Source organism: Crocodylus siamensis, chromosome 11, assembly GCF_052110815.1.
Source record: "Crocodylus siamensis isolate JL-2025a chromosome 11, ASM5211081v1, whole genome shotgun sequence".
Lineage (NCBI taxonomy): Eukaryota > Metazoa > Chordata > Crocodylia > Crocodylidae > Crocodylus > Crocodylus siamensis.
The window spans coordinates 65062184-65079622 of record NC_143405.1 but is presented as its reverse complement, the minus strand read 5'-3'; the positions used below and the strand labels follow the sequence as shown (position 1 = coordinate 65079622).

General features: G+C 41.1%; 1 protein-coding gene across 11 annotated transcripts in view; it reads right to left on the bottom strand.

Annotated features, from left to right (window-relative positions):
- The window catches only part of FHIT (fragile histidine triad diadenosine triphosphatase), a 772226-nt gene that overhangs the window by 618986 nt on the left and 135801 nt on the right, over positions 1 to 17439 (bottom strand). The gene's annotated exons all lie outside the window — the stretch shown is intronic.

Genomic DNA, 17439 nt, shown 5'->3' with positions numbered 1-17439 from the left:
ATTGCCTCAATGGAAAAATCAGCAGCTTCCCACATCGGTGGCTCAGTGGGGGATGACTGCTCCTGAAATCCGTGAAATACAACAGCGTGCCAGGGGTGTCAAGAGTGGGAAGGAACAGAATCAAGAAGCACAGAACAACAGCGGGGAGGAAAGCAGGGCGAGAGAGAGATGGCAAGCCACAGGAAAGGGAGTCTGAAACAGAGACAACGGAGCAAAAAGAAACCACCCTGATGATAGATCAGAGGCAGAACAGAGCAGGAAAAGACAAAAATAAAGCAACACTGACACCGAAGCAAAGTTTTCTGGCAGCAAAACAATAAAAATTAATGAGGATAAAGGATACGTGAAACTGAACCATACTGGAAGTTGTTCCTTGTGTTCATTTTTATCGTTACTGAAAGGCTAAAAAGGCAAATCTATTCATGCCTGGATAAATCAGTGAATGTCAGACTTTGCTGACTCGTGTAGCTTAATAATATGATGCCAAACTTAGCACATGTTATCAGAAACTCTTCATCCTAATTTCCATGCTCTGATGTTCAAAAACAATAGAGTACCAGAGATAATATACAGTAAGTAATATCAAGCATCTGGAAAATATGAACATTACATGACACAGCCACCAAAATGCAAGTGCTTTAGTTCCTTCTCAGATTGAAAGCAAGGAGACAAAGTTCATAAGTAAAAATCAGGAACAATGTCACTAAAACGAGCAACAGTAAAATCATTGCACTGGTGTGACCAGTAAGAGAATATTTAACAAAATAAAGATTTACCCAAAAAACACTATTAAAAGTTCCTACTTCAAACCACACAAAGGCATGTTCCCTTTTCATAATATATGCATTCATATATAAATGGATATTTCTTTAAAACAAATACAAAATGACTGTTCAGAAATCCACTCAGCGTGATGGCATCCCGAAGAGGTTTAGTGGTACAGTTAGACATGTGCCTACACGTTCATCAATGCAGTTTTACTAATGCGCATTAAATGCAGTACCTCCATTATGAAGTGCCAGAAAAAGTCATATTAGCCTATCTTAATGTGCATTAGCAAAAGGACACTTTTTGTGACACTGTAATGCACATTAAAATAGGCTAATGTGCATTAAAGGGCATGTGTAGATGCGCCCACTGATGAGAACTCATTATCTTTGTATTGACAGGATCCTCAGAAGTGTGGTATCCAACCATCTCACAAATCACAACACAATCATATTTATCTATCTGATTTCCATGCCACCATCCCCAAAAAGGCTCAAGGCAGCTTACAATCATCACTGGACTTGGGTGAGGAAGGAAAGGTCATCCTGGTATTGCAGAGGTAAGGTGGAGGCAGCAGAAGACCATCACAGAGAGAGTCGGCAATGAAGCTGGGAACTCAGTCCAGCTCCCTCAAGTCCCAGCCAAATGCACATTCGACTAAGGCGTCCTCCCTGCCTTTCTACTTCAACCCTTGCAACTTAAAGAAAAATCACTCCACCCCCCTCTGGGAAGGTGGTCAGGGAATCTCAAGAATCAGCGAGGAGGGTATCACTGGAAATGTTCTATTTCAGCAAAAACCAGGTGTACGCCTGCCTGCCTCCTGGCATGGTTTTGCAAACAGGGAAGGTAATTTAGACCGTAATGGAATTAGGAAAGAGTATTTCATGCCTCCCTAATCAAGAATTCTGAAAACAAATCAGGGACCCTGAGACTCTTCCCTTGGAGTTAAATGCAGCCAATTAAAATAAAAAGGGATCCTCCACTTCCTTTGCATAGCTCTAACAAGACTGTCTAAACAATAAACAATCCTTGAGCAAAATGCATTTTAAGGTTGGACTATTATTACAAAACATAAGCTATCTATACCTGTAACTAAGGCTCACTGTGCTGAAATGTGGGCTACTGAGACTATTACAATGTAGTAACCAAGATTCCCTTTAAAAACTGCTTTTCTTATACCTATATCTTATATTTTACAGTTTTTTCTTATACCTATATTTGAAACGATGACAAACATCTCTTGCTGTCTCCCTGTCAGACAGAGCAATGGTCAGATCTATTTTTAAACAGCATCAAGAATTTGGGAAGGAAACAGATTCTTTGTATTTTAAGAGTCAGTGCTGGTGCCTAACTATAAAAGGCCTTTACCGTGACCTTCCATATGGCTCCCACCATGAAGCCAACAAAGTCTGATAAACCAATGTCTGGATTTAGGATTTTGTCTGTTACAGAACTAAATAATCCTGAACTTTCACCCCAGCCTTGCTGTTTAAATCCATCTGAAAGATCTAAATGAAAGGAGTCCAGTGGTCTCTAAGGGGAGTCTGCTGTATAACATCACCTCATTTTAAATCCTGGAAATGAAAATGTCGGATTTATAGAAATTAGTGAGTCTGATCCAGGTTTTACAGCAAGAGGTCCTGATGTCTCCAGGCAGACTCAGATTACAGATGGGGCAAAACCAAAAACGATTTACTGAGGCTTTAGACCATATATCTGGGATTATGGCTAAAAGAAGTGCTTTGCACATTTGTATTTAGTTTTGTATAACAACACATTCTCAAATCATCTTCATCATCTCTTTACAATTTAGCCAGTTCTCATCAGCAGACTGTCACACTAATTAACACTGTTCATCTTCTTCACTTGATATGGCCCTCACTTTATGCAGTCAAATTGGTAATCTACAAGTTTAATACATACATTTGTATCCAAAATCCTCGCACTGGCTGTTATGTGGCATCCCATTCAACACTAATCGTCATTTCCCTATCTGCCCATAATAATCACTTCCCTATCCCCTGTTGTCCTGACACATCCTGAAAGGGAAATTGATCTTCTACAAAGTGAACAGATCCCTGATTTAAGTAGATCCTTGGTTATAACTAGGACACAAAATCCATGGAAAACAAATATCCCTAGTTTGTCCAATGCAAATGGAGCAAGGTTGACCCTATGGAAACTCTCTCTAGGGCTAGGGGCAGAACTTGCACATAAACCAGTTTAAGTAATCAGAAACTGGTTTAAACCTATAACAGGTCAGAAGTTCAGCGCACATAAACCAGTTTCAAAATGGCTGAACCCAGTTTAAGATACACCTGGTTGAATGTAGTATCGGTTACCTGATTTGGGTCAAACCAGTTTATGAAACCTCTGCCCCTGACCTAGATGGCTCTCCTTGCTTCCATAAGGACGAGAAGATCAAGTCCGATCCCTTTCTCCCTTTTTGCAGGGTCCGGGATGGGTGTGGACAAGGAAAGCAGAGTGCTAGGGGGCACACAGCACCCTCTGCCAATCCTGTAAGAATGCACTAAAATATTAACCTCTGTAATCAGGTATTTTTGGCAACACGCTTGGGTCTGCTGCATAGTAGTCAGGTTAATATCCCTTAGTTCAGTAGGATAAGTGCATCCTGGTTAAAATGATCCCTTGGAACAGGTTAGGTGAAGATGGTTTCTCAGTTAATCCACCCTGGTTCTGTATTAATCACTGACTACAACCGGTGATTGCCACACTGCAGCCCCCTCCCTGACTGTTACCTTCAGATGCAGCAGCCATGCTGAAAAAATGGGGGAGAACAGTTGCCTTGGCAACACACAGCACACAACACAGGGACTCCACGTGGAAGATGCCTGTGAGATCTGCAGGATCCAGAAGCGGTATCAAATGCCTACTATCAATTTTTCATGCAGGCACCATTGGCAGGGAGGAGTTGGGGGCTCAGTCTAATAGTGGGCCAAAACGCCAAGAAATGCTGAGCTGGTGTTGGATGTAGTTGGGCGGGGGGGAGGGAGCCAGAAGATGAAGAAAAATGGGGGTGATGCCTTGAAAATTAGGGCACAAGAAGATGATCCTAGCAGCAGCATTCGGAACAGACTGGAGTAGAAGTGCTGTTGAGGCAACAAGGAAGGAATAAGGCTGTTGAAATGTGAGATGGTGAAGGTCTACAGTGTCTTGGCATAGTCACCCAGGTTCAGAGGTCCCTGGAAGTATCCCATCACCAAGCAGTATTTACTATAAGTACACCTCTGTTTTTTGAATTAAGCATTTTATGCTGCTCTGACAAAAAATAAAGAACCTGAGTATCATCCTTTGTGCAGCTACACTAATAAATTGCATCTGAAAGAAAAACAAATAAGTCAATGAAAAAGTGTGAGCTTGCAATTATTTTATTGTAATGGTCAAAGTACAGTGGAAACAAGAGAACTGAAGCTTTGAAAGAAAGAATAATCTATATTTGATCTAGTTGAGACTTCCTTTGTGTCAGCACTTTAAATACCACAGCAAAATGCTGACAATAATTATGTTAATATTACTATGAAAAATAGAATCCCCAAACTAACAGGCTTTCAAGGATTTTTATTTTTTTACCTGCTTCTCACTTTGGTGGCATGAGCTTCAGACACCAAAACCTGAGCTTTCTACCACAACCAGAAATGGCATATGTAAACTAATCTCTGAGCAACAAAGGAGATTGAATGAGGAGAAATAATAATTCTTAGTGCAAGAAAAATGCAATGGTTGTGGGTCAGAAGCATCTTGATAAAACTTGTGGTGTGGAAACAACTCTCTATTATGCAAAGGAACAACTTATGTAAGAACTATTTACAAGAAAGAGGTAACGACACTGCCCTGCGGGCTCTTGAAGTCGAGCCTAATTGCTGTTCTGCCACTTCAAGGTCCTGATGCCCCCCTCACTTCTAAACTATTTCTTGTGGTCCCACACTTCTTCGACACCCTACAATCCTCAGAAAACTTACTCTGTGTCACAGGTCCTGCTAATCCAACTCTACATCCAAGAGAGGAGCTCTCTATGCTTCCTAATTTGCTCCTCTTATTGCTTTCAATGGACCTCAGCCACTGCCTTGCTGCAATTAAGGGAGCCTGTGAAAATCCTCCCTGAGTCTAAGTCTTAGGCCAAAGCATGGGTAGGGGAAATGGAGAGGAACAAGGGACAGGAGGACAATGCAACTGGTACTGAGTGCACAGTAGGCAGCATTATCAATATAAAACCCCTCGGCATGTCCCAGCAGGCAGTCTCCAAACAATTGCAAGCCAAGACCAGAAATGCTGCCCATTTCCACATCATCAACCATTCTTTTCCTTGCCAGTGGCACTTGTGGTGTATTTTCAGCGTTACAGTAAGTCGTGCTGGACTGTACTCATAATAAAAGGATTTTACTAACCTTATAAACTTTACTATCCCTTATGGAAAAAACAGAATTGTGGCTTTTGTTAAACAGCAACTTGTAAATTTCACTATTCATTAGGAAGGAACGAGCACTTGAGGTATTGTTAAGCAGCACCTTGTAAATTTCACTCTCCCGCGGAAAACAAAAGCAGGGTGGAGAGGTGCTGCCTAGTGGCAACTTGTAAATTTCATCCTCCACTGCAGGAAAATCAGCTCTGATTACACGACATCCTTCACGCAATGTGTCAAATACTTGTTTTATTCTACACAGAGGTGTATTGAGTTGGTTTTCCGGCAACAGAATGCAATTTACAAGTCGCTGCTTAACATTACCTCTCATTGCTGTCCCTTGTAACGGACTGAGAAATTTATAAGGTGTTTCTGAACAATACCAATCATTTTATTCCATAACGGAGGGCAAAACTGCTTAAAATGCTGCCCGTTGCTCTCGTGGTACGATGCACGATTTTGTGGGATTCCACATGGCCATTATTTTCTCTTCTTTAATACCTCCGTATGGTTTTCTTTCCTTTGAACATATAATCTGACAGATAGTTTATGTTTTTGTTGATATAATAAAGAGCCGGAGCACCAGCCGCTCTGGTATTTCCACTCAATGTAATTAATCAAAATTCAGAGCAAAGGAGCTTGAACTTCAAGCAATATTTTAAAATATAATAAAGTTCCTGTTTTTAAATACTAACTCCACAGAGTACAGACAAGTGGGATTGGGTAAAACTGGCATAGCAACTTAATGGAGAGCGCCTTGCTCTGAATGAGGAAGAGTGTACATCAATTTTTAAAATGCTAAAAAAGTCACTGTAATGTTTCCATAAAATGTGGGCTATTAGGGGGGCATAAAATCAACAGAGGGAAAGGCTCTTTCAGTGCTAAAGAAGGTGAAGCACAGTGCAAAGAGGAAGAGAGAAAACAGTTGAGGGGCATCTTTATCTCATCATACACAGCCCAAAACCAAAAGAGAAGAGTTTCCAGGTGTGTGTTCCCTCTGAAGGGATTCCTGAACCACAAATGTTCATTATGCCATAGAGCAACATTTAAATTAACAGAACAGCCACATAAATGGTGAACTGAAGCAACCAAACTATTTTCACTTAACCTTAGAAGGATGATAATTCATATTGCCAGAGATTAAAGGCCATTTCATTACTTCACGGTGCCACTCTGTCCTCACAGCGCTATATTTCTAACTGGTCAAGTAGATGTTTAATTTGCAGATGTCTCCTGAATACTGATTACCTGCATTCTGCAGACATCTGCAGAAAGCAAGCCACAAGTGCATATTTCAAAACTGCATATTTTTACATAACATCCGCTGGGGTCCATCGTTCTTGCATTCTTTTTTTAGAGTCACAACCTGATGCATTATTTCAATAAACAACACCAATTAGTCATATTCTCACAGACTGTCAACAAAGAATATTCTGCCATAGTAACACAGCTCCTGGCTAAGGATGTTACAAAAGACTAAGCATGAAATGCAAGGGACACCAACAGACTCAAAACACACCCTGCTCCGTTGGGGGAATTGCAGCATTTCTTCAAGTATAAGCAAGAATGCAGAAAAAAAAGCAATTAATTTCGAGAGACCGGAGAAATGGATGCATTGTGGGAGTACATTCTCATCTTCATCTGGGCATTGATGGTTTTGAAATAATAAGCTGTTAAAAATCACTCCATAAAAATGTAAATAATTCTTGTGAGGTAGAGGAGTAATATACAAAGTAATAAAGTCATATTATTCACCCACAGCATTGGGCAAAAAGAATGACAGGAATTGAAAGACACATAAATAAAGGATAATTTCCATACAAGCTGACAGAGGAGTACAATGGGAAGTGACGTGCACATGCAATCCCAGCGTGTTCAGACACACAAAGACAAATGCTACCTCCAGCTGGAGGTGTGCAGCTTCAGTGAAGCCAGAGTGGAAGATAGCAGAATCGGGCCCAAAGGCCACAGAAACGGTATGGGATAACCCCAAGCCTAACTGTGGTTGTAGGAGAGCTGAACTCTGGTTTAAAAACAAGGGATTCAGATAAAGGTTGCCCCAGTTACAGAGACCTGGATAAAACTTGCTGAACAAGCTGGTGCTCAGGAAACCGGCCAGTAGTTTCCCTGTCTCTCTGCAGCTCTTTTCTTGCTGAGCATAAAAGTTTCTCCAGTACCACTTGCAGGGATATTACTGGCCTCCGGTTAGCCATAGTGCAATCAATCATGGTTGCACTGAATATCCCGAGACGACTCGGGGAAACATATGGACGTGCTCAATGGAAATTTCACTCGTTTGAGCCATACAATCATGAGCATATTTTGAACAACAAGCAATAGGTTTTAAATGCCTAGCACCAAAGCATTTTAAAGCTGAAGAGGCCCGATCGATCCTGTAGACCTTACTAAACGAAAACTCGGACCGGCTTCAAACAGGAGCTTTTGTTTGCAGCAGTCTACAGAACAGGGACCAAGTATTGCAGGTCACGTGGAGAGGAAGCACAGTTGTAGAAGTTAAAAGAAAATATTAACTCAAGATATTTGCATCTTAAGAGCTGCTCTGCGACAAACTGGAAGTATAACCCTGGCCAAGACCTTAGTCTCTGCTTTTTGCTCTTCTCCAAAATGGACAAAAACAAAATTTAATTTGCAAGTGTCTTAAACACTATGCAGAGGCATGTACATAAAGCAGTTTAAGATTCCTGTGCACACATATCTGAAGTCCAAAGTTATTACTGATGTTCTAGCTACCCAACAGTCAATAATCAAAACGTAAAAATACAAGGAAATGGTCACATAAAAAAAGATGTTAAGCTTCCAGAAACAATTTCTGTTCTAGCCTACTTTATTTTTAAACACTGGATAGGAGTATTTCTTACATAATAACCCATATATTAAAAAATGCTATCCTATACTGCAGGGGTTCCCAAACTGGTACACATACCTGTGGAGGTACACAAGACATCTCTGGGGGGTGCACAGGACAAAGTGTGCAATGGTGGATTTAATTTTCATTATACTAATAACTGGCATTTAAGGGGCTAAAATATAAAACATATGCTGGTAGGGATACATGGGCAGCTGGTAAATCTGGAAGGGATGCACAATAAGAAAAGGTTTGGAAACTTCTGCTATGCTGTATCCCAGAAATGTATAAGTTTCCGATAAGCACACAAACGTAACCCATTTTTTGATCTGAAATAGTCTAACAGGACAGCTCTATTCTTCCATCAATATGAACTAGCTTGGTGGCTCTCTTCTGCAGACAAGCATTCTTTCACCATTCCTGATTTTTGACACACGTGGGCCCTTCTTCATAGAAAACATATTTCTATAAATACAGAAATTTTGCAAAGATTCTATAAGGATTGGGGCAGTTATATATGCTTAGGAGTCATCAGCTCATACAATTCAGGCAACAGATTCAGCAGTAGGTTTCACGTAGACAATATAGGAGGGCCACCACTACTGGAGCAGTTTTGTGAACTGACCCACAGCAAATCTGCAAAATTTAGACTAAGCTGGTTACCTGCTTTTCATCTAAATATTTTTCAGATGCAGTGTAAGCACTGTGGAAAAGCAAGAACAGATTTTAGTGACTGAGTCTGATAGGTCTGTCTAAGGACCTTGAGTAAAATTCAGAAACTACACATCTACAAGCAGCTTATGATACAATAATTAATTTACCAAGGCTGTAATAGAAGGAATAGCATCACATGACACCCACTACATGCTGGTATATCTGCTTTGAATTTGCGGTGGATCATTCTACACATAATTTTTTCTACTTTTCCACATTTTTCTATCAGATGACTTTAAGTCACTTTACAGACTGCCTGCCAGTGGAGAAGGTACTTCAGATATCATTCCCTTTAGTACTTTACAGAAGAGAAACTAAAGCCTTTTCTATACGATTTATATCAAACAGGCATTGCAACTGAACATGGTTTAATTGCAAGTTTAGCCACCACATTTTGTATGGTCTGCAGCATCTGGAATGGTGCTGAACCTGATCTGCCCTTAGTATACTTGCCATCAGGCTGTATTCAACACTGGTTTCATTGCACCTGATGCCTACAGCTAGTAATTTTTGCAGAACAGGCAGGGTTCAACGTTCAGGGAGGCTAAGTACCTCAAAGGTAGGCAAGTGGCAGAATTAACAACAGAAGGCAGATCTCTCACCTGTATTTTAAGCATGACAAAATCCATCCCTCCATCCCACCTCAGAAGTGGTGCAAGCACCTACTCCGGATACCTTTAAATCTTTTCTGACAGCACCTGGAAAATGACCAAATATGACAAAAGCTATGCTGAAGCAGACATAGGTCCTGGGACTGAGAACTCTCTCTCAGACCTTTGGACTTGTTCCCTAAGTGGAAATCAGCAGCAAAACACCAATTACTAACTCTTCTACTCTGCCAGTGAACTAAAGAGCTATATTCTACTGCAGCTTCTGAAAAGAAAACGCGTTCCTTTCTCAACATCTTTGCTTCTGTAGCATCACATCATGTCAAGGCATAGTGCAATAATTGTAATTTAATAATGTAGTCACAGTGCCCAGTTAACAGCTGAAAGCAAGTGAAAACAAATGAGGCTTTTGCTCCAAACAAAATGACACGTTCTTCTATAGATGTCTAGTTGCCAGGTATATATACCTGATAACAAAATAGCTATTCATTTCTCTTTATGACCTTGAGAGTTGAGCACGAGAGACCAGGAACAGCAGCGACAGCAGAAAATTAATTCAACACTACACTTGTAGACATTTGAAAAAGAACTGGAAAATCAGGAATATCAAACCAAACACGTCATCCCTTCCTAAGCAGCTTTCCTAGATGAACTGTCTCAACATCCCTGAGTAAACCCCAACATGTTACTTTCCATTCGAGTTTCCCCCAAATTATTGCAAAAACAATATATTTTTTTAAAAACCTACCAAAACTACCATCCACCCAAAATGTTAGTGAAATGGAAATAAAAATAAGACTATTATTACAGGACCAATTATTCCCCTTGGTAGGAGTGGGGGACAAAGAGAAGGCAGTTTCATGACGCATTTGTCTGCCATGTTAAAACCTACTTACTCCCTAGCTGTAGAAGAGGTCTTCCCTGGAAAGGAGCATCGTTGCTGGTAGTTAGAGACGGGATCACTGAAACTGCTCTAGTCACTTTGACCAATGCTTTAAGGCCATGGCTGAGGTTGGGATTTTTCCTGGAAAAGACCTGGCTTCGGGGGCCTGCAAAGACTTTACATCAACTCTTTTCTAACTTACAAAATGTAATGTTGAGGGACAAGGAAGTGTCCAGCACCTCTTCCCTAACAGCCTTTTCGTTTGGGATTCAGGGCCTCAGTTGATAACACAGTCATAAGTTTTATGAGTTTGAAGATGTTAACACCCAACTAGGCATTACCTAAATCAGAAGCATTTCTTATGCCACAGAGGTAGTTAGTGAGGGAGGCTCTCTCCTTCATATTTGTTGCCCCTTGAAACCAGTGGCACTGCCTACCATGACTATTTGTCATTGTCAAATGAAAATTCACCTTAATGTACATATTTTCTGTTACAGCTAAAAAGCTAAAAAACCGTTCTCTAAGCAAATGTTACTGATGTAGAACTGAAATTCTAGGAGTCGGCCCATGAGATACGAAAAAGCAACCAGAAAACAAGTTCCAGTGACTTTTTTGCAACAGCAGGTATAAAGAAAAGTGAGATATTGCAATCAAAAACTGACAAAAACTTTAAGCTCTTAGTATTTTCTCTGTATCAATTTGAACACCAAAACATTAATAATGGTATTCATACTAATCCTGCATCTATAGAAATTAGTCATAAGGAAACGATTCTGGATCTGCGTGTGCTTATGTAGTGTCACTTGCTATGTAAAATCAAACCTATTCAAGTAAATGCCTCATACCAGAAAAATACTGGCTTCCTAAACTTGTTAGAAATGTTATTGTTTACATAATTGTGCAGAAAGAAGCTGTATTTTGAAGAAATGATTTCTTCTTTCAGCAGGTTAATTATTATCTTTTCTGAAGCCAGTGTTCAGCTGCCAAAGATTCAGTAGCTCGTGTTAAACCATCTCATTTACTGTATATTAAGTTAGTCATCTAAATAGCTCTTGCTTCCTCCTATCCAAATGTCTTCATGATAATCTCAACTTTTTTCCTCCACTGAAATTTGATTTACAGGAAAATCTTGACAGGTAACACAATGCCAAATTTGATCACTTTTGAAACTAGTAATAAAATGTCATTGGAAACGGTTCATTAAAATTTGCATCTTTCCAGTTGGAGCCAATATCTGCACTGTGAAAGACACTTTTGAAGATAGTACGATCCAATTTATGTCACATCTTTGAATAAAATTCAGGTGTTAAAGATGCTTACAGCAATACATTGCAACGTTCACTAAAACTGAAAGCCTAGTAAGTCTCCTCCTTGGCTGATTTGGGAATTCAATAATTAGATTCAATAGCCAGGAGAGTAAAAAACATCTTTTCAAGCAATAATCTCTTTTGCTAATAGTCCCTGTTATGAACAACAAGAAGTTTTGGGTCCAGTTCTACAGCTAAATAAACCCACAGCTTCCAGCAAAACTTCTACGAATAAGGACTGCAAGATCCGGTCATTTTTTTCAAAACACTCTTCCTGAAAACTATATCCATTACAACACATTAGAAAGTCAAGGAAAAGGATAAGAAAAAATGATGCCACCATTATTATTTATTATTTGTGTTCCAGCAAAGTGAAGGACCCCATTGTGCAAGACTCTGTACAAAAATAGAGAAAATTCTGTCACTTCTCTCAAAATGTTTGCAGGATCTAACCCTACAAGCAGTTACAGACGGGCTTAGGTTTACTCATGTGATTAAAATCTCATTGACCTCACTGAGCACATGGATAACACTTAAGCATTCATGCAGGTTACTAAGGAGAGATGGCTTAAAAAGTCTTCTTTCCCATCTACATGATGGGAATATATAAATATTTTTTTTTACATATACAAGAAATCTCAGCTTTAAAAAACAAGTTTTTAACCACAAATGACTCAAAGCCTGCATCTGCAGTGATACTACAAGTCTTGCTGCCAGAATCTCAGAGGCTGATTCACAGTCAAGAGAAATCCTCCAAGCCTCCTGTGGGACTTTCTAAAGCCAAAAGGCTCCATTCTCTCAGGCAGTCATCAGAGGACGAGGTGGAGTTCAATGATCCAGTCCTTATTGGCTTATCAATACAGCATGTCCGAAAGCCTACCATGCAACTGCTTCAGCCAGCCAGAGCAATTAGACATCCAAGCAAAATGTGGAAGTCGTTCTCGTACAAATGACACCACAAAGTGTATCCATGGTTGCAGCATATAGACAACTCTGTAGGATCTGCACTGCATCTATCACTTCTCCATCGAGGAAAGCCAAAGTCTTTCTATGTGAAAAGAAGTCTGGCTCACATTTCTATTTCAAAATACTAGTAAGATTTCAGCTTCACCTTTATCAAAAAGAAGCAGCAGCTATTAAATGTGTTCTTGTACATTTTTTTTAAAGAATATGGGGCACGTTTTATACAATGAAGGGAGTGCTCACCATTTTCCCACTTCTATCAGTTTGCCTACTAAAAGCTAACCCAGCACTAACATGTCATCATGAAAGCATCCAGACATGCCATTTCCTCTATTAAAATCAATCTGCATTATGTTTCATTACCTTGGTTTTGCTAATGTAAAATACTTATGTAGTTAAGAGTGTTGCTGATGATGGTGATAATCATTTTTCACCGAATTTATCTCAAGGGACCATGCAGAAGTGCAGAATGCCAAGAGTGAACAATTCCCTTATTACACCCGCAGTCTCAGTTTCAGCATTTAAAGGTGTACAGGGGGAAAAAAACTTGCTGGGAGCAGCTACTCCAGTTCCCCAATAGATCACACACACATGCATATATGCACACACACACACACATATACAAATACAGCACTTCGATAGAGTTTTATAAATATTTGCAAAAGTAGAAGAACAGGATCTGCACACATAAGATGCAAATACCACCCTACATAGCACCTACAGATGCAGCAACCTCCCCAGCACATACCCCAGTGCCAGGACCATAACTCCAGTCCTTTGGAGGTGGAACCCTGTAAGCCAACTGTTCTCAACCCGGGCCCTGAGTTACAGCCTCCTGGCTCCCAACCAGGATGCCTATCAGACTCAGCAGACTTGGAATCTGCAAGGTATTCCTCTGAAGAGCCCCAAGGTATTCCCCACACAGATGCAGTGATTCCTACAAAACGTAGTGCGATTTTCCAGCACTCAGAGAACAGGATGTCACGTGGCAGATACCTATGCAGAACCTGGCCTACCTGTGTCTGGCATACCTCTCAAGGCCCCAGGTATATCTAAGTAAACCTGGTTCCCCTTCTCAATTGGGACCAAGTTGCATCCCATTCCCTGGAGACACGGGAACTGTCCCTGCATGTCAGCTTTCTGCATGTGCTTTTCACCTCCCTTTCTAGGACAGATCTTTTAACTCATCATTATATTTTGATGTCCAGGTTTCCAGCTTTGGAAAAAAATCCTGTCACAAGGGAGGGGGCTAAGCAGTCATTACTCCCTAGTTATTAACCTGGCTATTGAAACCAAGTGATTGTGAGGGGTTTACTTGGAAAACTACTGTGCTGCCATTCCTGTTGGGTTAACCTCCCAGGCCCCTTTTGATTCAACTCTGTAGCAAACAGCACGCTATGGGCAGACCCAGAGGCATGCACAACATTTTCAAAGAAATAATGCAGGTCTTCCCCAGTTCTCCACATACGGTTCAATCCCTCTTTGGCTAGGGACAAAAACTAGTATATATGATCAGAAACCAGTTCAGATCTGTAAGCCAACACAAGTTCAGTTCATATAAACTACTTTCAAACTGGCAAAAACTGGTTTCAGATGAACCTGGATGGATGTCGCATTAGACTTAACTCATTTAAGTTAAATCAGTTTATTGAACTTCTGTCCCAGATCCCCTTCAGATTCAAGTTAACTCAGTCCTCCAGCATCCCAGGATGCTTTGCACCACCCCCACAACCCCCCATCACAGGGTTGGCCCAAGCTGTCTGCTCCAGCTGAGCAAGCAGGCGTGCTCTAGTGTCCCCCGACTTCTGGCCCGGGCCACTGCAGGCATGTGGCTGTGTTTCCAGATTCAGAAGTGAATGTCTGTTCACTTGCTTATTGGTTCAATTTACACAGCTTAGACTAACCTATGAAGATTGAATTGATTCACCTTGGGCTTTTTGGCTGTCTGTATTAAGCTTTTGGGTCTCCACATTATTTACCAAACCAGGTACAGTTACAGTAAGACATCAGTAAGAAAGACGTCTTGCAAGACAGCACAGGTGCATGCAAGCTTTGTTCCTCCGTGGTAGAGTCCTAAGAACTTCAACACACCTCAATCAAATGGTGAGTGGCTACGCCAAAACAGCATAGTATCAAAAGCCTAAACTAAAGTGTGGAGAAGGGAAGAAATGCTAAGGAGTCCTGACCATACATACTACACTGCTGGGTTACCCTCTTGATACAGAGAAAGAAGCATTCCCTAAGCAAAACAGCCAGAGTCAGCGAGAGTTAAGCTTTGCTGGAGTCCATGGATTTTCATTACTGACTAGCAGTATAAGTCCCTACACTCCTCAGGTTCTGAAAATATTATTGAGGGGAAAAAAAATCTGTAAATCAATAGATTACACCAGCGATTCATTTGGGCCTTTATTTTAGAAAGCTGCTTAATCAATCTTGAGGGCAAAAGCTATGTCTTCAGAAATGGAGACCTTCGTAGTTATTGATGAAAAACACCGTGCTCCACATGGACCCCCTATACATGGCCCTACTGATGCCATTGACCATTTTCTGCATGGGATACTGCTTCCGCACATACGACAGGTGCTCTTCTGGTCTCCTGGAATACAGCACGCATCTCCTCGCACCCTAGGGTCCTTCTGTTTTCTGTGGTACTCCAGTGCTGTTCCTTGGGCAGATTATAGAGAGGATGGAGATAGCCCTTCCCTGTGGCTGCAGGGGACAGGACTATGAACAACAGCCTCAAGCTGCAGCAGAGGAAATTTAGGTTGGAGATTAGGAGGAACTTTCTGACCCTGCATGTGGTCAGGCATTGGAACAAGCTCCCTAAATAAGTTGTGCAATCTCCATCCTTGGAAACTTTCAAAAGCAAGTTAGACACTTGGCAGGGATGATTCTGCCTTGAGCTGGGATCTGGATTAGATGACCTTATGAGGTCCCTTCCAGTCCTACTTTCTGATGATACCTATGGTTAATCAGTCAGAAGAAAGCCTGTCTCAGTATCTTATTGTTTTACTGCTGCCCATGCCCAGTGTATGGGTACAACCTTTCACATAAAATCAAAAGTGATTGCCAGGTGCCTAGTATGGGTTGAGCTACTGTCTTCTCCATTTTCCCTTTAAAGGGATGAACCCCCCTACTTCCATGGCACTTTCAGCATCTGAAATGCTCATTCTTATCAGTTTTAGAAAGCTTTTCATCATCAACTGCATTAACTAATTAATTTGACATTAACTAATTAATCTGCTGACCAAAGAGGGAGAGAATGGCGCTGGGAAATGATTAGTTTGGAGGTTAAATTAATTAAAAATACTACAGTGGTGACAGGGTTTAATCTCACACTTCTCACAAGAGCATGGAATCGCTCACAGCTGCAGCAATTTGCGATAAATCCGTGGAGAGATTCCTTGATGGGAGCAGAATTAATTTGTGTCACCCTTAAGAATATATGTGCTCACTCACCAGTGCCTACATTAAACAACATTAGAAATGTAAGAATTCAACAAAAGCAAGGGAATCTATCATTTGAACTAGTATCTGGCATGTATTTTCCAACGTCAAGACAAAATGATGTGCACTAGTTAGGTGTTCAAGAGACTACAGCTATGTCTTGGTTTAGAAGATTTATTTATTACATTCTGTATATAACTCAGAATACACTGGCTTACATCATTTTTAGTCCATCTTTCATTTCTTTTTTAAAATTGTATATTTTTATCAGAATAGCTTTTGATGAAACAGCAAGTGACTTAAATAAGACAATGAAGTTTCAATGCTTCAGAGGGAAGGGAAGGGATGGGAAGGGAGAATGAAAGAATGAACAAATAAACTCTCTCTATACTACTCAGTCTCAGGTACAGATGCAGAACCAGTCTACACCAGAGCTATTCCCAGGTCCTTGACTCATCCAGAAACATGCAAGCCTGAAGGCTTTCATTAGTACCAAAGTACACTGAAGCATATCCCAACGCATGCAAAAAGTACTCACTCCAGACTATTTGTGAGCTATGTACCTGAATCTTCCTTGAATACCTGGTAAATGAGAGTCATTCAGTGGTTAGCTTTCTGATTAGTAGAGTTACTCTCACATTAACAAAGAAGCTTTCCTTCAGACAGGAGTTCACTCACATTGATGGACACATTTCATCTAAGATAGGCCCTCATAACCTATGGGTCATTGCTGAGGCAGAGGTAGGACACATTTTAAAGTCTCAAAAATAAGGGACTGCCAGACCTCAGCTGCCTGGCTTTTTCTGCAATACTGCACTATGTGCTAGTTCCAGCTCTCCATGCACATGAGAAGAAATCACCCTGAAGCCATCCTTCCCATCACCAGGGCTGGGGAGGGTAGGTTGGGCCACAGGGAGCTGTCTCCCCACCTGAATTCTGCATGCTTCCCCGCAGCATAGACCTCCAAGGAGGGAGGCAAGAGCAGCATTTGCCCCCAAGGTCTTGCAGGCTAGAATGCATGTGGAACTGTATACTGAGGAACGATACTCAGACAGAGGCAGACAATAAAGCAGGTGTTTCTTATGAGCCTCTTATACCTCTGCCTTCCCTGTACCTCTGCTTAGACTAACTGGCCACTTCTAGCTTTTGTTAGGCCAGTCTTCCCAAAGCAGAAGCTCGGTACACAGGAACCAGATCCTCAGCTCCACTGGAAGGTCACTTACAAGTCGTGGGAAATATATTTAAGCCCACCGGCCTGCTTGGGCAGTCTCAACCATGATGCCTATGAACATGCAAACAGGGGGATGTGCCTTCAGCCGCTTGATAAATACCAAATATGATGGGAAAGATCTGGAGACCAGCTGCAGCTGTAACATGAAATGCTAATGCTGTACCACAGCTAGACGCAAACTGAAGTCAGGAGATTTCATCTCTCCACCAAGCTACCCCACGACAGCTCACAG